General features: G+C 46.1%; 1 long non-coding RNA gene across 1 annotated transcript in view; it reads right to left on the reverse strand.

Annotated features, from left to right (window-relative positions):
• Positions 1–21,161, reverse strand: part of LOC138931023 (uncharacterized) — a 40,856-nt gene extending 19,695 nt beyond the window's left edge. Inside the window, exon 1 of the long non-coding RNA XR_011446334.1 lies at positions 20,358–21,161. This is a non-coding gene — a long non-coding RNA (uncharacterized lncRNA). The remainder of the gene's footprint in view (positions 1–20,357) is intronic.
• Between the last annotated feature and the right edge of the window lie 5,594 nt (positions 21,162–26,755).

Here is a 26,755-nt window from a genome sequence, read left to right on the forward strand (position 1 = left end):
TCATGCACTTAGGAGAGACTGTGTTCAGTCCATAGGCAGATCCATTGTAGGGTTTCATGCGGATGGACATGTTGATCTGCCTTCTGACCCACAGTAGACGAGACACTGCACTGTATCCAGACTGGGAGTCAGAGACCACACCTGGCTGTTTCTCTCTGGCCTGGGCACCAATCTGACTCAGCTCTTGCCAGCTAGGTGACTTTTTGCAAATTCATTCACCCATTAACGTCTGTGTGTCTCTGCTCCTCAACTGCAGAAAGGGATGATAGCAGTAAAGCTGCTCACCGTACAGTGTTGCTGTGAGTGCTCAAAGACTTCTGAGTACACATGGAGCATATATGTACGTTGTGCACTTATGGAGAGCTGAGCACGATCCAGAAGGGTGAGCTTTTCTTCTTGTCTCTCTTCACTTCCGTTTCTGCTTGTACTCATATCCCCCTGTCCCTGACCCCATGCTTTTACCTCCCCAGTCCCAACTGATCTGTGTCATCTCTGTTCTGTGCCCCTGTCTTCAGACTCTCCATCCCAAAACACAGCTGAACATCTCCTCAGGATTTACCTCTGAAAATATCCATATCATCACCCATGGATTAAACAATCATGAGTATTAGTGGAAGAAAGAAGAAACACAAAAAAACTGGAAATGTGAAAACTACACAAGAAATGAAGCATTCCTGATGATCGTCTGACTATTCATGTTTTCATATCTTCATCAGTTTCAGATCTTCACAATTTGATTGAGAATTAGACTTGATAAAAATAATGGGAAGAAAGGCTATGTGATGAGGTTTCTTGGCCTTTTAATTTCCCTGGGCAATGCTTTTAAAGATGTATATACTCATGTTCTATAACTCTCCAGTGACCATTTGGTTTGCTGTCATGATGCAAATCCTATGAAGAGGTCTAACTTCATTAGGTGTCTAACTTCACATAGAATATTCACTAAAGTTTTTCATACGAGCACATGATGAAACCCAAATATTTACCTTAAGCTTCACAATATCCCCATAAAAAGAGGGGGATACTCACTGTGCTAAAAAACAACAGCAACAAAAACCCTCCCTCATACCTCATACACTCCATTCTTGAGGCCCCCAAAAGCCTGAAATGATAGTGCAAGGTCCATGCGGTGTGTCAATGGTGGTCTTGACCCTGTGTCTCTAGAACAATCTCCAGGGAAATGTGCAACAGCAATAATATTACCAACAGTAATAACAACAGCTAGAATTGACTTGGAACACACCATATGGCACGTACTGTGCTGACAATTTCCCATGACTTAACATGGTCAGTGGTCTAGGCGGCCCCATGACGTAGTTAAATTTACTCGAAGCTAGTGTTTCCATGTGGTTAAAAGAGGAATGAGGCACAGAGGCCCTACGTAACTTGTTCAGTGTCGCCCAGCAGTAAGGAAGCCACAGGTCTGGACGTGCTGTGGAAAACTCTAGGTGTTCTGTATTTATTCAGTCAAGGGTAAGATCCAACGGCTCCAGCAAAATATGTAGAATAACAGCTACCACATGACACAAATTGCTCCTACATCACAGAAATGCACACTAAATAGAAATCTGATTTCTTCAGAAATCTTTCAAATGGAGGCTTGACAAGACTGGCATCAGGATGTTTTGTAGAAACGATGGTCTACAAACAAGAGCCTCCTCAGAACAGCAGACAGCATGTCAGTGAGTCTCCTAGACTGGAGGTCTTGGGTTCGTGCATCAGAGAAGGCAGGAAACCCCTGTCACACGCTCTCAATGGAGACAGAGCCTGGCAGTAGGCGAAATAAGACCATGCCTCTGCTCCAGTAGTGCCTAGACAAGTTGTCCATGTCAATCAGAACTGAGGAATTCTTTTAAAAAGTGCAGATTCCATGATCTACACTCAGTGAATCTCACTCACTGTGGCTACAACAGCGCCCTATAATCTGTGAGATTTCACTATACTTGGGAAACTCTCAGGGACTTTATTAAACCCCTTTGGTAGTGAGACTGTCAGCAAAATAAGGAAAATAGAGATCAGAACAGATATTAGAAAAAATATATAGATAATCAACAAAACCCAAAGCTGGCTCTTTCAAAAGGTCAATATGAATTCATAAGTTTCCACCCACAAGAATAAAAGAAAAAGATAACTAAAGGCAAAACTTCCCAATATCAGGAAAGAAATAGGTTACAGATTCTACATTTCCTAATCCAATCATTTCATCAAGGTGAATTGGGCCAAATCCAAGCAATGTGATGAAACCACTCATTTTCTTTCTCATTGTCCTCCAGCTTCCCCTTCCTGCCTCTCTCCTTTGCCCCAGTTCCTTTCTCCTTCTTAAGTCCTGCCCTCCAGCAAGAGGAGCAATGTTATGAGGCATGATAACCCCATGATTTTAACTGATGTCTGCTGCTTGGCTGACATTCAGCGTGGATGCTATCATCCCTCTAGCTGGTACACTGAAGCTCTCTGTCTCTCATGATGGACCAGAAGGTTTCACTCTACTTTCAACTATAGGTAGGAGAGAAGGTGCAGGGCACATGTTGGAGCCTTGAGTCCTTCATCTAAGAAATGCAGAAGACCACAAACTGTGGGAGAAACAGAAATAGCAGCACCAGGCCCCTTTCAATGAGAGCTGCGTGCCAAACCCAGCACATCACAGGATTCCTTGACCTTCAGGAACACGCCAAGTAGATTTCCATGCCAAGACTGTTGCATTTATTATTCCTTCTGCCTGGAATGCTCTCCCCTTAGGTAACCCCACATCCTGCTCCCTTACTTCCTCCAGATCTCTGCTTACTTGCCATCTTTCACAGAGTCTTTCCCTCATTATCTTGAATAAAATAATAACATCATACCTACATACACCTTTTCCCCTGATCTAACAATATCTTTCTTCATAGTGCCTGCAACCTTAATTATTTACTGACCACCAAGTCTATGAAATGAGAGACTTGGTTGGTTTTGTCCTGTCCCAAAGTCCTCCAATAGTGTTCAGGTCTATGGCAGGTGCTCAGAAAACATTTGCTGAAGGACAGTCTGGAGCCAGGCCCTTTACACACATTGCTAACATGCACAGGTACCCTCCAAGATGGGCACTGGCCCCATTGTATTAATTATGATACAAACTGAGATTTCAGGACACAAGTGATACACTCAACAACACACAGTCAGCATGTCAGGTTCCAGGCTTACGAATCATATCTGCCAGCTTTCAAATCCTCAGTTCCTGGACAGGGACCTCATAGCCAAGAGCACGAGGTTTTATATCTAACACAAAGACTCCAGACAGCTCAGGTAGATACCCAGAGACACCAAAAAGAGCTCATTGAATCTCTGCACACAGAGCACACAACTCGAGTCTCAAACCCTCAAACACAACAGAGACCATAACCACACACAAAGACAAAGACCCTCCAATCAGACCAAAGTCTTCCAGACACAAACAAATGAGAGCTGCGCAGATACTTCACATCATGGACACTGACTCCCAAACCGCTGGGACACTTACGAATCTAATACAAAAGCCCCTAAAGAGAAAGACAGAAGTTTAAGAACTCAAGAACATCATATAATCTTAAGATAAAGTTTCCGGACAAATGAAAAACTTGGAACCTGTGCCTAGATCCCCAAGCAGCTGATAGTTTACACCTTTAGACTGACCCATCCTTAAAGCAGCACAGAGGCATCACAACTTGGAACCCAGAATCAAAAGCTCAGTGATCTCACATTCTGGGGTGCAGACGCCTACACAGAGATCTCACACCCAAGGACTGAAAAGCCAGCAAGCTCCAAAGATGCACATCCCGGTATACAGGCACACACCCTAGAGGCTTTGTACTATGGCTCACAAAATCCACTCAGATCAAATATACCATCACTCACAACCCCGCCCAAAGGCTCATGGAGATCAAATGTACCCAAACAGCACCCGTGTTATCACACGTAGCAATACACAATCCCAAGCTGCCAGATACAGGTTATTCTCCAGGGAAAGACACCAAACTCAGGGCCTTCTCCCTGGACATGAATTGCATGCATTTGTGTGAATGACCTTGCACTACAACACGATCCACACTGAGCGAGAGCTGAACAAGACTGAAACGCCGTCACCATGCACAGGCAGCGACTGCGCCAAACCTCGCCACTAACCAGAGCAGCTATTAGACTCCTTCTGAAAAAGCAATAAAACTCGGGGGAAAATTGAATGCTCTGAAAAGTCGCGCACGCCAACGCAGGCGTATGCGTATACAGGCGCCTCTCGCCCTCAGTTTCAGTTCCTAGACCACAGTGCCAGCAATCACGCGGTGGCCAATCACTGCTCAGAACGCTTCCCTGACGCCAGATCCAAACCTACACCCAGCTTCTTGCTCTGTAGTCATCCCACCAATGAAGGGGTGGAGTTGAAAAAGACACAAAGAAAGTTTCCGCTTAATACCTGTGTCCACTGGGATACGAAAGCAGTGGGAAGACGAAGAGGAGCGAATGGGGATGGACCCAGTGTCGCCATGAGTGCCCCCGCAGGGAACTGTGGTCCATGCCCGACGCGGTGTAAGGGGACCCTCTCTCTGTTGTCACACGCCCTCTCCCAAAGGTACCTTTCAGAGTGGGTGGTCTTACTGCTACCCCTCAGTGGTACATCCCAGGACAAAAATGTTTCATCTCGCGCGCCCCTTGCTGGTGGGATTGGGGAACAGCAGATGTAGATGCCTATGGACCATTCCAGGAGGATCCACAAAGGGCAGAAGGGCAAGGTTAGGGTGAAAACCTCACAGATTGCGGCAATTTTGGACTCAGAAAAAACTCTTTATAAACTGAAGATTACATCTCTGTGGGGATCACTGTCGTAACAGAGAACATTGAAAGCATTTTATCTATGCTGGGCATTGAGCTTGTTTGTGCTTTCCTGTTCAATGCAGAATAGGTCTCATGGGGGAAAGCCAGCTGCATTCCCCCAAGGGGCAGGATAAATAAAGCTTTCGACTGGGATGTGAAGTTCTGGCATGGAAAAGCCCTCTGTCAGTGACTGCGACTAATATCTGGAATAGACAACAGGACCTTCCATTCTGTTAGGAAAGGGGTCAACTCCAAGGGGACCCAAGGACACCATCACGTAGGTGAGATAAAGACCATGGCTTCGTCACCATCTTGTCATCCCTGAAAATGTTCCCTAGCAGGATCCTCAGCCTGTCCAGCTATGCCTCTCTCAACAAGTTTAAATTTGTGTATTCATTCCATCATTCATTCATTCTCTCCAAAGTATGTGTCAAGCACAACGCTGTGTGTTAGGAAAGAGAAAATCAACCTTTTCCTCACGGAGCTTACATTCTGTTGGGATCACGTGGTCCCCAAATACAAGTAATTTATCAGGTGTTTGTAACTGCCATGATTAAACTTAAATCGGGATAGTGAAATAGAGAGAGGGGATGATATCTAGAAAGAGTGGTCAGGGAAATTCTAAGATTCTCATATTTGAGCAAAAGCCTAGAGGAGTTATGCCTATCCGGGAGAAAAGTATCCTAGACAGAGGTAAGGCCAGTGGAAAAACTGGGGAGTAGAAACCTGTGTAGTGTGTATGAAAACAGTGAGGAGGGAATGTGACAGGCACAGCATGACGGAGGGAGAGCGAAGAGATTGGGTGACAGAAGTGATGAGGGCCAGCTCCGCTGGACCTTCTGGCCAATGAGAGGATTTTGACTTGAACCACAGGAGGCTTCTTGTCAGAGAAGTCCCCAGGCTTCTTTCCGAGGCCCAGATCGCACATGATTGTTGAGGAGCTCTTGGTTTATTTGAAGAAAACCCCTTCCCCACCCCTTCTGCAGCTGAGCATGCCTTTCCTGGAATCCCCTACACTCAAGGGGAATGCCTCCTACTGCTCCCAGTGCACATTCATGTCAACCGATGATACACTCAGAAGAGACAGGGCAAGGACCCTGTTGCTGTGAGTGAGGTCACATTGAGCCTTGCAAACGCAAAGAGGGATGATATAACAGGCACAGAGATGGCAGGGAGAAAGACAAAGATAGAGCATTAGACAGGGACGGAGAGACTACTTCTGGCACCAAACTGTCCTCACTTAGTTAGCCCAAGCCCTGCACCTGGATGATGTACAGTACATTTTCTCTATGGGAGGAAAGAAGCCCTTCCCTCTAGGGAATGACTCAGTTGCCCATGGCCTGGGCCTTAATCATGCTCCCTTCATCCGCATCAGGGGCCTCTGCCCATCAAGACAAGGACAACTCCATTCCTGGGGAGGCTCATACTGTACAAAGGGTCCCTCACAACCTATCCTGCCCAGACTGCCCTCCTGCTGATCTCACTGCCAATGACTCCTTTAATGGGGGAAAGAGAGGCAGGGGTCTCTGCATTTGTGGTGGAACCTCATGCAAACTGGTGAATGGGAGATTTCTCCCCAGCTGCTTGGAGGCTCACCTCTGTACCTTCCCCCACCACGTCCCCAGGGAATGTGAAGATTACATTCCACACATCAGGCAAGAAGCTAGGTGTGTGATGGGGAGACACAGAGACATATCCTGACAGTGAGTCAGTCATAGGGTCCTTGCGGCCCTGTGCAAACGCCCCCCTCCCCCACTACCTGGTCAGGGTTGTGCTGATTCTTCCCTGCCTCCTCCAAGGAGCCCAAGCTTACATCCAGTTCCTCCCCTCCTCATGACCTGAGACCTTCCATCTGCACAGGGCCTTGGGCTCCCATCTGCTGACGGTGCCCTCCTTGTTGTGGGTTGGGCGGATGGACCGAGGGAGTGTGTGTACACAGTTTCTGTCACAGGGCGCCTATCAAGGGTGGTAGTCATATCAGCAAGTATTGTTCTTAACAGGCTTGTTACCTGGGCTTCTGTGACCTGCGCATTATTACCCTCTCTGAGGCTGGGGCCCCAAGATTTTATCTCTGTACAGAGGCATGGTAGAAATCGTAGCAAATGTGACACCACAGGCCGGCTTCAACGGCCTGTGAGACTGGGGTCCATCCAGCCTTCCTCTTAAGACTATTCCCATGTGCAGACACATGAACAGCTGAGAGGCCCAACCCTCTGGACAAAGACCCCCAAAAGAGTTCTGAGATTTCATGCGCTGGGACAGAGATCTGCAAACAGTTCAGTCTGCTCATCTTGGACACCAACCCCAAACAGCTCTAATAGGTCACACCTGAAGACACAGATTCACTTCAGCTCAGAAATGCCAACTTCAGATGAATTAGGATCCCTAACAGAAACAGCCTTGCTCACAGCCAGTTCTACAGGGTTAACTTGTAACCATCTCTGGTTCCTGCATGACACTGCATTCTGAAGGAATTCTGGGAGAAAAAACAGGAAGAGGCACACTGTGCTTTGGACAAACTGGCCCTCATTTAGTCACACAGCTACCTCAGGAAAAGGTTCAGTGACCCCGGATTCTTGCCCCACACACAAAAGCATGAAAATGATTAACTTGCGATATCTGATCTCTGTGTTTCACAGTAATCATTTGCCAGCATTCATGCTAGACTTCATGTATTTCCTAGGCAAAAATCATATTGTCTTCACTGCTGCCTCCTCAGAGCAGTGGTCTCAGGGCTAACGGAGGAGCTGTGTCCCGGGCTATAGTCCCCAGGAGACCCCAAATCCAACTTAAACTCACAACTCGTCTGTTGTATGGTTTTCTTTAAGTGGACACTACTCTGGCTAACAGCTCCCATTTACCTCAGAGGCTTCACACCCCTCCCCCAGAGCCTACAGTCTGCAACCTGGGACACAGAGGCCCCACATCTTTGCCTCTGGGCTACTGAGTGGGCATTTGCACTGAGTCTCTGTTCAGTCAACCCCAAGGGAGAGAGGCCTCCAGTCTTGCAATTCCTGCAGCCCTTAGTCACCAGCATGTCATCCTGAGGAAGGCAGGTTCATTCCAGGGGCGTGGTGTGCCTTAGAGCTGAGGGGTACTGAAATTGATTTCCCATGTCTGGTTCCTGATAATGGCCCTAACCCCACCCTGGTCAACTCTGGTCATGGTAACTTTGTATCCTGCCCCATGGGAGGTTCAGAGTGAATGTCACATCCACAGAGCAAGTCCCCGGGACTGGTCCTCTCTATTGCAGCACCCACTCCGGGCTACTGAATTCTGGAGAGAGGAGAGGGTTTCCCTTCACTGTGCCTATGACAACTCCCTTACATCCCTTTAATCACCTCTGTCATTTTCCAGAGTCCCTCTCCTGGTGACAGCTGCCACAGTTCCTCTCCCCAAATTCCCACTCCTCCCCTCCCCTGCCACCAGGCCTCCCCTCCCCACTCAGGGGCCTCTTTAGCCCCTCCCCCAGCCCTACTCACAGGGCCTCCATTTGTGTCCTCTCACCCAGCACCCACGCTACCTCAGAAGATCCCCTCAAGACCCTGCCTGCTCCCTGCATTCTGCAGGACACCTGTCTCCCGCCCACACGCAGGGTCTGTCATAAAGTCCCTGTGAGGGCCGAACTGAAAAATCTGTTCAGAATCCAGATAAAATTCAGACCCAGACCAGCAGTCCAGGGCAGTTCCTGGAAGGAGAAGGAGAGGGTCTCCGAGAGGAGCATCTGGTCTCAGAATCTTGAAGGGGTGAAAAGGTATTCTTCAAGGGTCCTAGTGAGGATGAAGTGAAATGGCACCTTATAAGTACTTATGCATACATGCCAAGTGTGTGCCAGCTCTCTTGAATCGTGTCCACCAGGCTCCTCTGTCGATGGGATTCTCCAGGCAAGAATACTGAAATGGGTTGCCATTCCCTCGTCCAGGGGATCGTCCTGATCCAGGGGTCAAACCCCCATTTCCTGCATCTCCTGCATTGGCAGGTGAATACTTTCCCACTGAGCCACCAGGGTAGCCCCAACATTTGTTGAGAGTTAATGTAATATTGTGTTCTCACTACACGCACGCACACTCACACACACAAAGTCTAACATAAAACTAAAGGGACACAAGGAAATTTGAGGAGGTGTTGGGTATGTCTATTACTTTGATTGTGGTGATGTTAGTATCATTGTTTGCATATGTCCAAACTCATCAAATTGTACACATTGAATATACAATTTGCTGTATATCAATCATATTTCAATAAAGACGTTTAAAAAAGGAGAGCAGAAAAACGTTCTCCAAAAAATTGATACTTACATAAGTGAGAACATTTCTTTAAAAATATTGAGGAGCAAACTTCACTCAAAAAGTAATGAAGATGAATAATACCCTTCAATCCGTTAAGTTCATGTGTGTGCATGCTAAGTCACTTCCATCATGTCTGACTCTTTACGATCCTACGGACCATAGCCCGCTAGGCTCTCCTGTCCCTGGGATTCTCCAGGTAAGAACACTGGAGTGGGTTGCCAGGGCCTCCTCCAGGGGATCTTCCTGACCCAGGGATTGAACCAGACTTTCTCATGCATTGGCAGGCAGGTTCTTCACCTCTAGTGCCACCTGGGAAGTCCCAAGGAAGTTAATTCCTTTGTCTCATATTATGAGGCCACTGTTACCAGGTAACATACAACCTTGTCATACATTTCCCCAATTGTAAAGCAGTCCGCTCTTCCATCGTTGATTCTAACTTGCTTCTTGACCTGCATGCAGGTTTCTCAGGAGACAGGTCAGGTAGTCTGATACTCCGCTGTGGTTAAGAATTTTCTACGGTTTGTTTGATCCACAGAGTCAGAGGTCTTAGTGTAGTCAATGATGCAGAAGCAGATGTTCTGTGGAATTTCCCTTGCTTTCCCCATGATCTAACAAATCTTGGCAAGTTGATCTTTGGTTCCTCTGCCTCCTCAAAACCTAAGCTGTATATCTGGAAGTTCTTGGTTCAAGTACTGTTGAAGCCTAGTTTGAAGGAGTTTACAAACCAGGAGGCTTCAGAACTTGGGGACAATCTAAGTGGAGAAGCTAAGGAAACTGGCGGATGTGAAGGAAGTCTGATAAGAGGGACAAGAAAATGAAGCTCTACTTTCGATGTTGCTAGCAAGGTAGACAGGGGCTAGACCATGCCTTCCAGTCGTTGTATAGGAGAGTAGCCTTTATCTAGAAACACATAGACAGTTCTGCAAGTGTAAGAGAGGGAGGGAGAGGGCGGGAATAGGGAGACAGACACAGTGGATGTAAGAGAGCAGTTAGAAGGGGGCTTGACAATTCAATGGAGGGAGGCTTGGACTAGAGCAGATGTGATGGACATGGGTAAAAGGAGACACATTAGACGTTTAGGAAATAAAATGGACACAACTCAGCAAGAATTTGGACTTGAGGTGAAGGAGAGGGACTTGTAAACGTGGTTAAGAACACGTTTATGTGTTCTGTCGTAAGAGTATGGAACTGTCATGGGGAATCCTAGAAGTTGGCCAGGTCTGGGAAGAATTCCAAAATAAGATTTTTATGTTTCTGAGCTCATGGTCTAGATGGATACAATAACTAATATTTAAAACTTAAAGGTTCCTTTTCTTTTTTTAAAAAGGTATTGTTATAATTTGTATACAATAAAAGGCAACACTTTAAATGTTATAGTTTGTAGAGTTTTCACAAATGTATACCGTGGTATAAATGCTACCACAATAAAAATGTAGAAAACGGCCCATCATTCAAAAATGCTCCCTTGGGGTGTTTGCATTCAGACTCCTTCTTCCACTCCTATACCCTGGCAACCACAGATACATTTCTGTGCGAATAGTTGTACCTTTTCCAGAAATCAATTGACATGAAATCATATAATATGTAGCCTTCTGTGTCTGGTTTCTCTCATTTGCACAGTTGAGACACATCCTTGCTCTTACATGCATTAGTAGTTTGGTTTTTTTTTGAACAGTGTAGTATTCCTTTGTACAGGTATACTCTTTTCTTTTTCTTTCATCTGTATACCAGTTGTTGAGTAACTGGGCTGTTTCTACGTGTGACTATTAGGAATACATGTGTGGAATATTTGAGTGCAGGCCATTGTGTGAGGATGTTTTCATTTCTCTTGGTTAAAACTGTCTAGGAGTAGAATTGCTGGGTCATATAAGGCTTCCCATTGGTGCTAGTCATAAAGAACCCACCTGCCAATGCAGGAGACTCAGGTAGGATCCCTGGGTCTGAAAGATCCCCTGCAGTAGGACATGGCAACCCACTCCAGTATTCTCATCTGGAAAATTCCATGGACAGGATTCCTGGCAGGTACAGTCCATGGGACCCCAAAGAGTTGGATATGACTGGGCAACTGAACACAGACACACACACACACACATACACAGTAATTTATCTATCTTAAAAACTAAACTGTGTCCTCTGTAGAGAACATAGAGTAGGATCTTGTTTTGGTTTTTAAACTGGTATCTCAATGTCTGCCTTTTGATTGTATTGTTTTATCTAGTCACATTTAATGTTGATACAGACTTACATCTCCAATATATTTTCCTTTCTTATGCCATTTTATTCTACGGTCTTCATGTTACAGCTTTCTTTCGCATTAAGTGGGTATTTTCTAATGTAGCATTTTAAATTCTTTACTGGTTTTCCCACTATTTTTAAGTTATTTCCTCAGCTATAGGCTACCATAAACAACTTCAGTTCAGTCACTAAGTCATATCCGACTCTTTGTGAGCCCATGGAATGCAACATGGCAGGGCTCCCTATCCATCACCAACTCCCAGAGCTCACTCAAACTCATGTCCATCGAGTTGGCGCAAAAGCTACCCCACTAGCTTTGTTCATAGTGATGCTTCCTAAGGCCCACTTGACTTCATATTCCAGGATGTCTGACTCTAGGTGAGTGATCACACCATCGTGGATATCTGGGGCATTATGATCTTTTTATGTATAGTTCTTCTATGTATTCAAGCTACCTCTGCTTAATATCTTGTGCGTCTGTTAGGTCCATAACATTTCCGTCCAAAAGAGGCACAGATGTAAAGAACAGACTTTTGGACTTGGTGGGAGAAGGGTGGGAGGGATGATTTGAGAGGATAACATTGAAATATGTATATTATCATATGGGAAATAGATCGCCAGTCCAGGTTCGATGCATGGGACAGGGTGCTCAGGGCTGGTGCACTGGGATGACCCTGAGGGACGGGATGGGGAGGGAGGTGGAAGAGGGGCTCACGAGGGGGAACACCTGTACACCCATGGCTGATTCACGTGAATGCATGGCAAAAACCACCACAATATTGTAAAGTAATTAGCCTCCAATTAAAATAAATAGATTACTTAAAAAAAAAACAACTGAGGGTCTCTCCCCATCCCCACTGATCCCCTCCAGTGCCTCTGCAGGTGAAGGAAAACCTTTTCTCCCCTGGCTGACCTTCAGGAACAGTAACCCCAACTCGCCTCCACAACTGCCCCCTCGCTCCTCACCCCCACATCATACAGGGTTGCTCTGGAGTTCCTCTGGTCCGCCTGGGTTTCAAGCCTCCCTGCCAGCATCCAGTAGGTGCCCTAGATGTCTCACTTTCTTGATAGTATCGTTTAAAGGATAAACGTTTTAATTTTGATGATTCCAAACTGCCTATTTTTGTTTCCTTTGGTGCTTGTGCTTTTTGTATCATATCTAGGAAATCATTGCCTAATCCAAGATTAACATCTACGTCTCTGTTTTCTTCTGAGTGCTTTATAGGTTTAGCTCTTACATTTAGGTGCTTTATCAACTTTTAGGTAATTGTTATATACAGTGTGAGGTATAGGTCGAAATTGATTCTTTTGCATGTGAACATCCAGTTATCCCAAAACCATTTGTTGAAACATTATTCTTTGTCATTGAATGGCCTCTAAACCCCTCACAATAATCCACTGACCATAGAGATATGGGCTTGTTTCTTGACTCTCCATCCTATTCTGTTATCTGTCTATATACAATCCTTATGTCAGTACCATAATGTCTTGATTACTGTAGCTTTGAAGTGGGTTTTGAAATTAGGAAGCGTAAGTACTTCTTCTTTCTTCACACTGTTTTGGCTATCTCAGGACCCTTTTAATTCTTACAATTCTAGGATCAGTTTGTTGATTTCTGGGGGAAAAGAGCAGTTTGAATTTTGATAGGCCTCTATTAGGGCAGTACTGCCATCTTAACACAATAGTAAGTCTTCCAACCCATAAATGTGATCTCCCGAATCCATAAAAATCTGAGCAAGCTTCGGGAGTTGGTGCTGGACAGGGAAGCCTGGTGGGCTGCAGTCCATGTGATCGCAAAGAGTTGGACACAACTGAGTGACTGAACTGAAGTGAAATCTCCACTTATCTAGACGGTCTTAATTTCACTCAGCAACGTTTTGTAGTTTGTATTGTACGAGTCTTGAAGGTATGTATAGAGATCTAGTTGCTCTTCGTATATGACCTTGTATTCTGTAAACCTGTCGAGCCCCTGTATTAGGACTAATAGTCTCTGTGGGAAGAGGGTGGTTCTTTAGGATTTTCCATACACACAGTTATATCATGGATTGACAAGATGGCGGAGGAGTAGGTGGATGGGGAATACATCTCTCTCCAAGGACACATCAGGAATATACCCTCAGACACAGAAGTGCATGCAGAACACCAGCTGAGTGTGGACAGGAGTACCTGACCAGTGGGAAAGAATACATAGACCCATGCAAAACTCGGTAGGATGAAGGAACCAGGGGGAAAAACGGGAGTGTTAGTAGGGCTGGACCTGCCCTCGGCGGGTGGGGGAACTGAAGCAGGGGTCTGATCCCCACTTGGGGCAATTATCTGAGTCAGAGGAGAAACATTTAAGGCTGAGAGTCAAACAGCTCACCTGTGGCAGCCTAAATGGAATGAGAATCAGACATCCTTGCCGCAGCCATACATACCCTAGATGGCGCAGTGGCTGGGAGCTGGAGTTTAGGGATTGTGGAGCAATCTCAAGGCGAGGGCTGCAGCTGACTGCAGAGAGATGGAGGGGATGTGAGGGAAGAGACTGTGGTGGGAAATGGCTGTGGAGGAAATCCCGGCAGCCATGGAAGTAAGGTGATACTGCTGAGTCATGCATAGGGGGTGGAGCCATCACCATAGCCTCTGGACCCCCACATGCTTGCATTGTCAGCTGAACAATAGAGAGGCTGGCCCATCAAACGCCTGATGCACTGAACTACAGAGTAGGACCCCATCCAGGGTGCCCCTTTAAGTGCCTGATGTGTGAACAACAGAGAAGAACCTCAGGTAAAAAGCCCTCTAAGTGCCTGAATGATCAGAGTTATGGAGAAAGACTGCCCAAAGAGGCCTTCTGATTTCCAGGTACAAGAGGCTTGAAGAAAAGACTCTGATAGGGCCATAACTCCTCCAGCGGAGGCAGTCCGTGTCCCTGCACACTTGGCACCGCCAGGGTCCCCGCAAGCCAAGCTGCTGTGTGACGTTCACGCTCAACTCCCACTAGGGCAGAGCTGCCGCAGGCAAAAAAATGTCTTATGCCTAAGCATGCACGGTCACATTGGCAGTGTCCGACTCTTCCACCCTGTGAACTGCGGCTTGCCAGGCTTCTCTGTCAGGGAGAGGGGTTCTCCAGGCAAGAACCCCTCGGGTCTCAGGCAATCCCTACCCCTGGGATGAATCTGCCTTCCTCAGGATGACATGCTGATGAATGCAGACTGCAGGGACTGGAGGGCTCACTCCCGCGGGGTTAACTGAACAGAGACTCAGTGCAAATGCCAACACAGCAGCCCAGAGGAAAGATGTGAGGCTCTGTGTCCCAGGGTGCAGGCTGTAGGCTCTGGGGGAGGGAAGTGAAGCCTCTGAGCTAAAGGAGAGCTGTTAGCTAGAGCAGTGTCTACTTAAAAAGCATACAAAACCAAAACGACAGTGAGGTACCATTTCATGCCAGTCCGAATGGCTGCGATCCAAAAGTCTACAAGCAATACATGCTGGAGAGGGTGTGGAGAAAAGGGAACCCTCTTCCACTGTTGGTGGGAATGCAAACTAGTACAGCCACTATGGAGAACAGTGTGGAGATTCCTTAAAAAACTGGAAATAGAACTGCCATACGACCCATCAATCCCACTGCTGTCCATACACTCCGAGGAAACCAGAATTGAAAGACACACGTGTACCCCAATGTTCATCACAGAACTGTTTATAATAGCCAGGACATGGAAGCAACCTAGATGTCCATCAGCCGATGAGTGGATAAAAAAGTCGTGGTACATATACACAATGGCGTATTACTCAGGTTTAAAAAAAAATACATTTGAATCAGTTCTAATGAGGTGGGTGAAACTGGAGCCTATTATACAGAGTGAGGTAAGCCAGAAAGAAAAACACCAATACAACATACTAACGCATATATATGGAAATTAGAAAGATGGTAATGATAACCCTGTATGTGAGACAGCAAACGAGACACAGATGTATAGAACAGTCTTTTGGACTCTATGGGAGAGGGAGAGGCGGGGATGATTTGGGAGAATGGCATTGAAACATGTATAATATCATATAAGAAACGAATCGTCAGTCCAGGTTCGATGCATGATACTGGATGCTTGGGGCTGGTGCACTGGGACGACCCAGAGGGATGGTACGGGGACGGAGGTGGGAGAGGGGTTCAGAATGGGGAACACGTGTATACCCGTGGCGGATTCATGTTGATGTATGGCAAAACCAATACAATATTGTAAAGTAATTAGCCTCCAATTAAAATAAATAAATTTAAATTTTAAAAAATTAAAAGAAAAAAAAAACAAAAGAGACAGGGGTATGCCAATGTCCATCGCAGCACTGTTTATAATAGCTGGGACATGGAAGCAACCTAGATGTCTATCAGCAGATGAATGGATAAGAAAGCTGTGGTACATATACACAATGGAATATTACTCAGCGATTAAAAAGAATACATCTGAATCAGGTCTAATGAGGTGGATGAAACTGGAGTCTATTATACAGAGTGAAGTAAGCCAGAAAGAAAAACACCAGTGCATGGGGATGACCCAGAAAGATGTTATGGGGAGGGAGGTGGGAGGGGGGTTCATGTTTGGGAATGCATGTAAGAATTAAAGATTTTAAAATTTAAAAAATAAAAAACTAAAAATAAAAAAAAAGAAAAACACCAATACAGTATACTAAAGCATATATATGGAATTTAGAAAGATGGTAACGATAACCCTGTATGCAAGACAGCAAAAGAGACACAAATGTATAGAACAATCTTTTGAACTCTGTGGGAGAGGGCAAGGGTGGGATGATTTGGGAGAATGGCACTGAAACATGTATAATATCATATGTGAAACAAATCACCAGTCCAGGTTCGATGCATGATTCAGGATGCTCAGAGCTGGTGCACTGGGATGACCCAGAGGAATGGGATGGGGAGGGAGGTGGGAGGGGGGTTCAGGATGGGGAACACCTGTAAACCTATGGAGATTCATGTTGATGTAAGGCAAAACCAATACAATATTGTAAAGGGAAAATAAATAAATAAATAAAATAAATTCTTGCAAAAGAAAAAAAATATGAAAGAACTCCATACTCATTAAAGAAAAATTGAAAAGTACAGAAAAGCAGAAAACAACAAAACAGTTTTCAGAGTTTCACTATGTAAACAATGTCTGTAACATTTTGGGTATGAATTACTCTCTTATTTATGGAGTTTAATAAAAACCAGTCAACAGCAAAATAAATAAGTAAAATTCAAAAGAAAAGCATACAACAGGAGAGTTACGAGTTTCAGTTGGATTTGGAGTCTTCTGGGAACTACAACCCAGGACACAGCTTCTCCGTTAGCTCTGAGGAAACTGCTTGGAGGAGGTAGCAGAGAAGTCAGTATGACTTTCGCCTAGGAAGTACATGCAGTCAAGCGTGCATATTGGCAAAAGTTTACTGTGAAACACAGAGATCAGATGTCACAAGTTCATTATTTTCATGCTTTTCTGCGCGTGGAAGATGCAAGACTTTAGGGTCACTGAACCTTTTTCTGAGGTATCTGTAAATAAATAAAGGCCAACTTGTCCAAAGCACAGTGTGCCTCACACTGTTTTTCACCCTAAATTCCTTCAGAATGCCCTTTAGGTCAGCAACCACAGTGGTTACAACTTAACACTTGTAGAACTGGCTGTGAGTGATGCTGTTTGTCTTCAGGATCTGAGTTTACCTGAGACCAGATGTTCAAGCTGGATTTAGAAAAGGCAGAGGAACCAGAGATCAACTTGCCACCATCCTTTCGACCATAGAAAAAGGAAAAGAGTTCCAGAAAAACATCTCCTTCTGCTTTATTGACTATGCCAAAGCCTTTGACTGCGTGGACCACAACAAACTCTGGAAAATTCTGAAAGAGATGGGAATACCAGATCACCTGATCTGCCCCTTGAGAAATCTGTATGCAGGTCAGAAGGCAACAACCAGAACTGGTCGTGGAACAACAGACTGGTTCCAAACAGGAAAAGGGGTAACTCAAGGCTGTATATTGTCACCCTGCTTATTTAACTTATATGCAGAGTACAACATGAGAAACGCTGGGCTGGATGAAGCACAAGCTGGAATCAAGATTGCCAGGAGAAATATCAATAACCTCAGATATGCAGATGACACCACCCTTATGGCAGAAAGTGAAGAGGAACTCAAGAGTCCCTTGAAGAAAGTGAAAGAGGAGAGTGATAAAGCTGGCTTAAAACTCAACATTCTGAAAACTAAGATCATGGTATCTGGTCCCATCACTTCATGGCAAATAGATGGGGAAACAGTGGAAACAGAGACAGACTTTATTTTGGAGGTGGCTCCAAAATCACTGCAGATGGTGACTGCAGCCATGAAATTAAAAGACGCTTGCTCCTGGGGAGAAAAATTAGGACCAACCTAGACAGCATGTTAAAAACCAGAGACATTACTTTGCCAGCGAAGTTCCATCTAGTAAAGGCTATGGTTTTCCCAGTAGTCATGTATGGATGTGAGAGTTGGATTATAAAGAAAGCTGAGCACTGAAGAATTGATGCTTTTGAACTGTTGTGTTGGAGAACACTCTTGAGAGCCCCTTCGACTGCAAGGAGATCCAACCAGTCCATCCTAAAGGAAATCAGTCCTGAATATTCATTGGAAGGACAGATGCTGAAACTGAAACTCCAATACTTTGGCCACCTGATGCGAAAAACTGACTCATTTGAAAAGACCCTGATGCTGGGAAAGATTGAAGGCAGGAGGAGAAGGGGATGACAGCAGAGGAGACGGTTGGATGGCATCACCGACTCAATGGACATAAGGTTGAGTAAACTCCAGGAGTTGGGGATGGACAGGGACGTCTGCCATGCTGCAGTCCAAAGGCTCTCAAAGAGCCGGACACGACTGAACGACTGAACTGAACTGAGAGTTGGAATTGTCTAAGATGGTTAAGGTCTGTGTCCTCAGGTGTGACATATTTGAGCTGTTTTGGGTTGCTCTCCAGGATGAGTGCTCTCTAATCTGTTCAAGGATCTCTGTCCCAGGCATGAACTCTCTGAACTATGGGGAAGGGTTTTGTCCAGAGGGTTGGTCTCTGAGCTGTTCATGGATCTGCATATGAGAGTAGTCTTAAGAGGAAGGCTGCATGGACCCCACTCTCACGGGTCTTAGAAGTAGACCTGTGATATCACATTGGCTACGATTTCTACCACGCCTCCCTACAGAGATAAAAGCTTGCGGCCCCATCCTCAGGGAGGGCAAGTCATGTGCAGTACACAGGAGCCCGCGGTAACAAATCTGATAAGAACAATACTTCCTGACATGACTACCACCCTTGATAGGGGCCCTGAGAACAAACTGTGTACACACACTCACTCAGACTATCTGCGCAACCCACAACAAAGAGGCCACCATTTGCAGATGGGAGCCCAAGGCCCAGTGCAGATGGAAGGTCACGGCTCATGAGGACAGGAGGAACTGGTTGCAGGCTTGGGCTCCTTGGAGGAGGCAGAGAAGATGCAGCAGAAGCCTGGCCAGGGAGTGGGGGAGGGGGGCGTTGGTACAGGGCCCCAAGGACCCCGTCAATGTCTCACTGTCAGCATATGTCTCTGTGTCTCCCCATCACACACCCAGCTTCTTACCTGATGTGTGGAATGTAATCTGCACATTCCCTGGGGACGTGGTGGTAGAAAATACAGAGGTGAGCCTCCAAGCAGGTGGGGAGAAACCTCACATTCACCAATTTGCATAAGTTTCCACCACAAATGCAGAGATCCATGCCTCTCTTTCCCCCATTAAAGCATGCATTGGCACTGAGGTCAGCAGGAGGGCAGTCAGGGCCGGACAGGTTGTGAGGGACCCTGTGTACAGCGTGAGCCTCCCCATGACTGGAACATCTCCATGTCTTGATCAGGGCAGAGGACCCTGATGTGTGCCAAGGGAGCATGATTAAGACCCAGGCCATGGGCAACTGAGTCATTTCCTAGAGACAGTCCCTGGTAGGGGAGCGGGCGCGGGGAGCGGTTTCTTTTCTCCTATAGACATAGGTACATCTTCTATTAGCACGGCTGGGGGCCCACATATGGGTGCTAATTGGGGATCCTTTGCTGCCAGAAATAGTCTCTCTGTCCCTGTCCACTGTTCTATCTTTGTCTTTCTCCCCACCATCTCTGTGCCTGTTACATCCTCCCTCTTTGCCTTTACGAGACTGACTGTGACCTCACTCATACCGCGAGGGTCCTTCCTTCCTCTGTCTCTCCTGAGGGTATCATCAATTGACACAGATGTTCCCTGGGAGCAGTAGGGGGGATTCCCCTTGAGTGTAGGGGATTCCAGGAAAGGCATGTTCAACTACAGAGGGTCTGTGGTTTTCCTGGGATGAATCAAGAGCTCCTCAACAATCACTGTGTGATCTGGGCCTCTGAAAGGACCCTGGGGGCTTCTCTGGTAAGAACCCTCCTGCAGCTCAAGTCAAAGTCCCCGCTATGGCCAGAAGGCCCTAGGGGACCCGCCCCTCATCACTGCTCTCATCCGATCTCCTGGCTCTCCCTCCATCATGCTGTGACAGGCACACAGCCCTCCTCACTCTTTTTATACACACTACACTGAGTTCCACTCCCCAGTTTTTCCACTGGCCTTAACTCGGTCTGGGATACTTTTCTCCCAGATAGGCATCTCCTCTAGGCTTTTGCTCAAATGTCACAGTCTTAGAAGGAACTTCCCTGGCCACTCTTTCTAGACATCATCCCCCCTCTCTTTTTCACTATCCTGGTTTAATGTTAATCACAGCAGTTATGAACACCTGATAAATTACTTATCTTGGGGGGCTGTATGACCCCAACACAATGTAAGTTCCATGAAGCCAAAGTTGATTTTCTCTTTCCTAACACACATAGCTGTGCTTGACAGAAACTGTGGAGAGGATGAATGAATGTCGGAATGAAAAAGCAAACTGAAACTTGTTGAGAGAGGCATAGCTAAACAGGCTGAAAATTCTGCTAGGGACATATTCAGGGATGACAAGAGGTGACAAAGCCATGGTCTTTATCTCACCTGCGCGGTGTCCTTGGGTCCCCTCGGCAGTGACCCCTTTCCTAACAGAATGGAAAGTCCTGTTGTTCTTCTCACATATTACTCGCAGTCAATGACAGAGGCCTTCCCCACTCCAGACCTTCAGATCCCAGTCCGAAGTTTTCTCTCCCTTGCCCGCTGGGGGACTGTGGCTGGCTTTCCCCATTGAGACCTATTCTGTATTAAACAGGAAAGCGCAAACAAGCACAATGCCCAGCACAGAGAAAATGCTTTCAGTGCTTCCTGTTACGACAGTGGCACTACAGAGAAGTAATCTTCAGTTTATGAAGACATTTTTCTGAGTCCAAGATTGCAGTAATCGGTGGGGTTTTCATCCGAACTTTGCCTTTCCACCCGTGGAGGATTATCTGCTAATTGTCCACCAGCATCTACATCGGCTGTTCCCCAGTCTCACCACCAAGGGGCGGGCGAGGTGAAACAGGTCTGTCCTGGGATGTACCACTGAGGGGTAGCGGTAAGACCACCCACTCTGGAAGGTACCATTCGAGGGGGCGTATGACAACAAAGAGACTACCTTTACACCGCATCAGGCATCGACCAGAGTTCCTAGCGGAGGCACTCAAGGCACCACTGGGTCCATCCCCATTCGCTCCATTCCGTCTTCTCGCTGCATTTGAGTCCAAGTGGACACCGGTATTAAGCTGCAAATGTCCTCGTCTCGTTTTCAATTCCACCCCTTCGTTTCTACATGGTTACATCCAAGGGGGGACGGCTACGGAGCGAGATGGGCTGCCAGTTTGGAGTATGGCGTCACGGAAGCGTTCTGGGCACTGATTGGTCACCGCGTGATCGCCGGAATTAGCTCTTCCCGGGGCGCGAGTAGAGGCCGGAAGTCCCGCGACTTCCGCCCTGCTTCCTCTCCTGCCCAGTTCCAATTGGCTGGCTGGCTGTTACAGGCACCAGGAAGGCAGGGCTGGAACTGAGGGCGAGAGGCGTGTTGCCCTGCGCGGCTTCTTAGAGCATATACTTTTTCTGCGAGTTGTATTGCTTTTCCCGAAGGGGTCGAATAGCTGCCCTGGTTAGTGGCGAGGTTTGGCGCAGTCGCTGGCCGTGCCTGGTGACGGCGTTTCACTCTTGTTCAGCTCTCGCTCAGTCTGGATCGTGTGGCGGCGTACGGTTATTCGCACAAATGCATGCAGTTCATGTCCAGGGAGAAGTCTCTGAGTTTGCTGTCTCTCCCTAGAGAGTAACCTGTGTCAGGGAGCCTGGGCTTGTGTATCGCTTGTGTGACGACACAGGTGTTGTTTGGGTATGTTTCATCTCCTTGAGCCTTTGGGCGCAGTTGTGCGTGGTGGGATATTGATCTGAGTGGATTTTGTGAGGCATAGTATAGAGCCCCTAGGATGCGTGTGCCTGTATTCCAGGGTGTGCATTTTTGGAGCTTTCTGGCATTTCAGTCCCTGGGTGTGAGATCTCTGTGTAGGCGTGTGCACCTGAGATTGTGAGAGCTCTGAGTTTTTTATTCTGGGCTCTAAGTTTCGATGCCTCTGAGCTGCTTTAAGGATGGGTTTGTCTAAAGGTGTAAACTATCAGCTGCTTGGGGATCTGTGCACACGGTGCAGGATTTCCATTTGTCTGGGGACTTTATCTAAAGGCTTTATGATGTGCTTGAGTTATTAAAAGTTCTGTCTTTCCGTTAGGGTTTTTGTATTAGATTGGTAAGTGTCGAGTGGTTTGGGAGTCAGTCTCCATGATGTGAAGTATCTGTGCAGCTCTCATTTGTTTCTACCTTGAAGACTTTGGTCTGTTTGGAGGGTCTTTGTCACAGTGTGCACAGTTAGGATCTCAGTTGTGTTTGAGGGTCTGAGACGAGTTGTGTGCTCTCTGTGCAGAGATTCAGTGAGTTCTTTTTGGTGTCTCTGGGTATCTATCTGAGCTGCTCGGAGTCTTTGTGTCAGAAATAAAACCTCTTATGTTCTTGGCTGTGAGGTCTCTGTCCGGGAACTGAAGGTTTGGAAGCTGGCAGACATGATTCCGAGGCCTGGCACCTGCCTGACATGCTGACTGTGTGTTGTTGAGCGTATCAGTTGTCTCCTGGAATCTCAGTATGTATCATAATTAACACAGTGGGGCCAGTGCGTGTCGTGCAGGATACCTGTGCATGGTAGGGTTGTGTGCAAAGGGCCTGGCTTCAGACTATCCTTCAGTAAATGTTTTCTGAGCACCTGCCATATACCTGAGCACTATTGGAGGAGTTTGTGACAGGACAGAACTGACCACGTCTCTCCTTTCATAGACTTGGTGGTCAGTAAATAAATCAAGGGTGGCAGGCAGTAAGAAGAAAGATAATGCTAGATCAGGGGAAAGGGTATATGTAGGTATGATGTTATTATTTTATTCAAGGTAATGAGGGAAAGTCTCCCTGAACGATGACAAGTAAGCAGAGATCTGGAGGAAGTGAGGGAGCAGGCTGTGGGGTTATCTAAGGGAAGAGCATTCCAGGCAGAAGGAACAACGAATGCAACTGTCCTGGCATGGACACCTACTTGGCGTGCTCCTGAATGTCAAGGAGTCCTGTGATGCACGGGGTTTGGCATGTAGCACCCATTAAAGGGGGTCTGGTTGCTGCTGTCTCTGTGTCTCTCACAATTTGTGATCATCCGCATTTCACAGATGAAGGACTGAAGGATCCAACATGTGCCCTGCACCTTCTCTCCTACCTATCCCTGAAATTAGGAGTGAAGCCTTCTGGTCCATCATGAGAGAGAGAGAGTTTGAGTGTCCTGTCTGCAGGGATGTCACGCTGAATGTCAGCCAAGCGGCAGAGATTAGTTATACTGTGCGAATCATGCCTCGTAACATTGGTACTCTTGACGGAGGGAAGGATTTAAAAGGAAAAGGAACTGGAGCAAAGGACAGAGGCAGGAAGGGAAGTTAGGGGACAGTGAGGGGGAAAAACAAAAATGTCTGGCTTCATCACATTGCCTGGTTTGGTCCAGTTCACGTTGATTGGCTGACTGTATCAGGACATACTGACCTTATCTTGTCCCTACCCTTTCTTTCCCTTCCCTTTTTTTGTGACTGAGCAAGTCAGTGCTTAAGCCATTAGGTGGTGCCAGGCAAGGCATGTGTATGTGTAAAGGGGCATCCTTGCCTGGAGAGTCAGAGCCCAAGGTGGAAAGAAGGATATCCCTGGGGATTGGGTGGGAAGGAGGCTAACTGCTTCATGGATTCAAGCTTGAGTGAGATGTGGAAGTCCAGGGCAACGGGTGGTTCTGCATAGACTGTGAGGAGGACCTTTTTGTGGAGGAAGGATCACTTATATGCATTGACATTCATTAGCCCGGCAAATACGTAAGAATGCTGAGAGCCATGTCTGTCATTTTTGGAAAAGGGAATTTCCAGTATGGAAAGGAAGTAAACTAGAACCAATTCTGAGGAATTCTACTGGAATTCGAGGTTTCCGTGCAAACTTCTTGTATTCGATCGGTGTGCATTGTGGCTAGACTGATGCATAACTATAGATGTGTGTCTCTGTGTTTGTGTGTGTGATTGTGTACACACATATATTCCCAAGTTACTGGAAACAGCAACATTCCAATGGCGATAATGACACCAGTCCCCAGATCCTAGCTTCTGAACACCTTTCTCCACTAAACGAGGCTGAGGAAGGAAAGGATAAATGAGCCTGGTTCACCTTGTCATGTCAGTAATAAGGGAAAGTTCAAGAATGATGGGGAGATGTCAGAGGGACACAGAATATAGCTTGAGGGCTCTCCCACCAGAAACACTCAGGACTCTCTTATTTTTTCCACCTTTTTTGAGGTATTATTGACATATAACCTGTAAGTTTAAGGCGCCAATGTGATGATTTGGCACACACAGATTTCGCAAAACGATTACCATAGCAGGGTTGGCACTCTATCCCCTCACATAATCCTTTATAAAAATTGTTGAGGAAATAACATCTCAGATCTACCCTCTTAGCTTTCACTGTATAATACAGTTTTGTTCATTATACTCAGCATGCTATACATTGGATCCATGTAACTTATTCACCTCATACCTGTAAGTTTGTACCCTGTATTCAACATTTTCCCCAGGGCCTGGCAACCACCATTCTAAACTCTTATTTCTATAAGTTTGACTTTTTTAGATTCTGCATGTAAGTGAGAACGTACAATACATGTCTTTCTCTCTTTCACCTTTTCCACGTAGCATAAAGCCTTTGAAGTCCATTCATGTTATTGCAAAAGGCAGAATTTTCTCCTTTCTGACTGAATAATATTCCATTGTATATATCACCACATTCCCTCTTTTACAATTAGTTTATTTTAATTGGAGGATAATTACTTTACAATATTGTGATGTTTTTGTGATACATCAACATGAATCAGCCATAGGGATTCACGTGTCCCCCTATCCTGAACCCGCCTCCCACCTCCCTCCCTACCCTATCCCTCGGGGTTGTCCCAGAGTACTGGTTTTGGGTGCCCTGCGTCAGGCACGGAACTTAACACTGCTCATCTATTTTACATATGGTAATGTACATGTTTCAGTGCTATTCTCTCAAATCCTCCCACCCACTCGTCCACTGAGTCCCAGAGTCTGTTCTTTACGTCTATGTCTCCTTTGCTGCCCTGCATGTAGGGTCATTGGTTCCGTGTTTCTAAATTCCATATATATGCGTTAATATACAGTATTTCTCTTTCAGACTTACTTCACTCTGTATAACAGGCTCCAGGTTCATCCACCTCAGTAGAACTGACTCAAGTGCGTTCCTTTATGTACTTGAGTAATATTCCGTTGTATATGTACCACAGCTCCCTTATCCGTTCGTCTACCAATGGACATCTCGGTCGCTTCCATGTCCTAGCTATTGTAAACAGTGCTGCAGTGAACGTTGGGGTACATGTGTCTGTTTCACTTCCGGTTTCTTTGGGGTGTCTGCCCAGCAGTGGGATTGCTGGGTCACATGGAAGTTCTATTCCCAGTTTTTAAAGGAATCCCACACTGTTCTCCATAGTGGCTATACCAGTTTGCATTCCCATCAACTGTGTAACAGGGTTCCCCCTCCTCCACAACCTATCCAGCATTTGTTGTTTGTAGACTTTTTGATGGCCGTTCTGACCGGTATCATCACGTTTTCTATATCCATTCATCCCTTCATAGACACTTAGTTGCTTACAACTTTTGGTTGAAGCTGCAAAGTAAATTTCAGGTTAGTGTTAATCTTCCAACATTGTTTTTCAGAACCATTTGGCTATTCATTTTCATTTGCCTTACCACAAAAATTTTCTCATCAATTAGTCTAGATGTACAACAAAGTCCTGCTGGAATTTCTGACTGGAATTGTGTGAAATTGATGGATCTCAATGGGGACTACTGACATCATGATTATATTGAATTTCTCAACCCGTGAACACACCGTGTGCCCACATTTTATTAGGTCTTATTTAAGGAGCCATGTTGCATTACCTTTTCTGCCATTGTTTTATCAAGTCTAATTCTCGTGTATCAAATTCTGAACATCTGAATCTGATGAAGATATGAAAATATTAGTAGTCAGACTTTCATCAGCAACACTTTATTTCTTGTGTAGTTTTAACATTGCCCGTTTATTGTGTTTCTTATTTTTTCTGCTAATATTCATGACTGTTTAATCCAAGGGTGATGGTATGGGTATTTTCTGGGGTAAACCGTGAGGAGATGTTCAGCTGTGTTTTGGGATGGAAAGTCTGAGGACAGGGGCCCTGGGGAGAGAGAGCAGAGTAGGGGTTAAGGAGGTGAAAGCGTGGGGGCAGGGACAGGGGGATACTAGTACAAGCGGAAACAGAAGTGAAGAGACACAAGAAGAGCTCCCCTTGGGACCGTGCTTAGCTCTCCGTACATAAACACATAATGAAGTCTTTGAGTACTCACAGCAACACTGTGAGGTAAGCATTTTTACTGCTGTCATCCCTTTGGGCAGCTGAGGAGCAGAGACACGTAGACGTTAATGGGTGAATGAATGTGCACAAAGTCACCTAGCTGGCAAGAGCTGAGTCAGATTGGTGCCCAGGCCAGAGAGAAACAGCCAGGTGTGGTATCAGACCCCCAATCTGGAATACAGTGCAGTGTCTGGTGTACTCTGGGTCCAAAGGCAGATCAACGTCTCCATCCTCATGAAACATCACTATGGATCTGTGTATGGATTGAACACAGTGTCTCCTAGGTGCGTCAAAGACCATGGGGTGTCATGTCAACATGCACACATCACAGAGAACAGTTCCTGGTCCATACCGAGGTCTAAAAAGTGTTTCCTCTGACCGACATTAGTGGAGCACCCTCATCACTATGGAAAGTAGCATAACCATAGTGATAAACAGATAGAACCACAGATACGATATCATGAAGACATTACCTCCCCCATCTCATAA

The sequence above is a fragment of the Ovis canadensis genome, chromosome X (genome assembly GCF_042477335.2).
Source record: "Ovis canadensis isolate MfBH-ARS-UI-01 breed Bighorn chromosome X, ARS-UI_OviCan_v2, whole genome shotgun sequence".
Classification (NCBI taxonomy): Eukaryota; Metazoa; Chordata; class Mammalia; order Artiodactyla; family Bovidae; genus Ovis; species Ovis canadensis.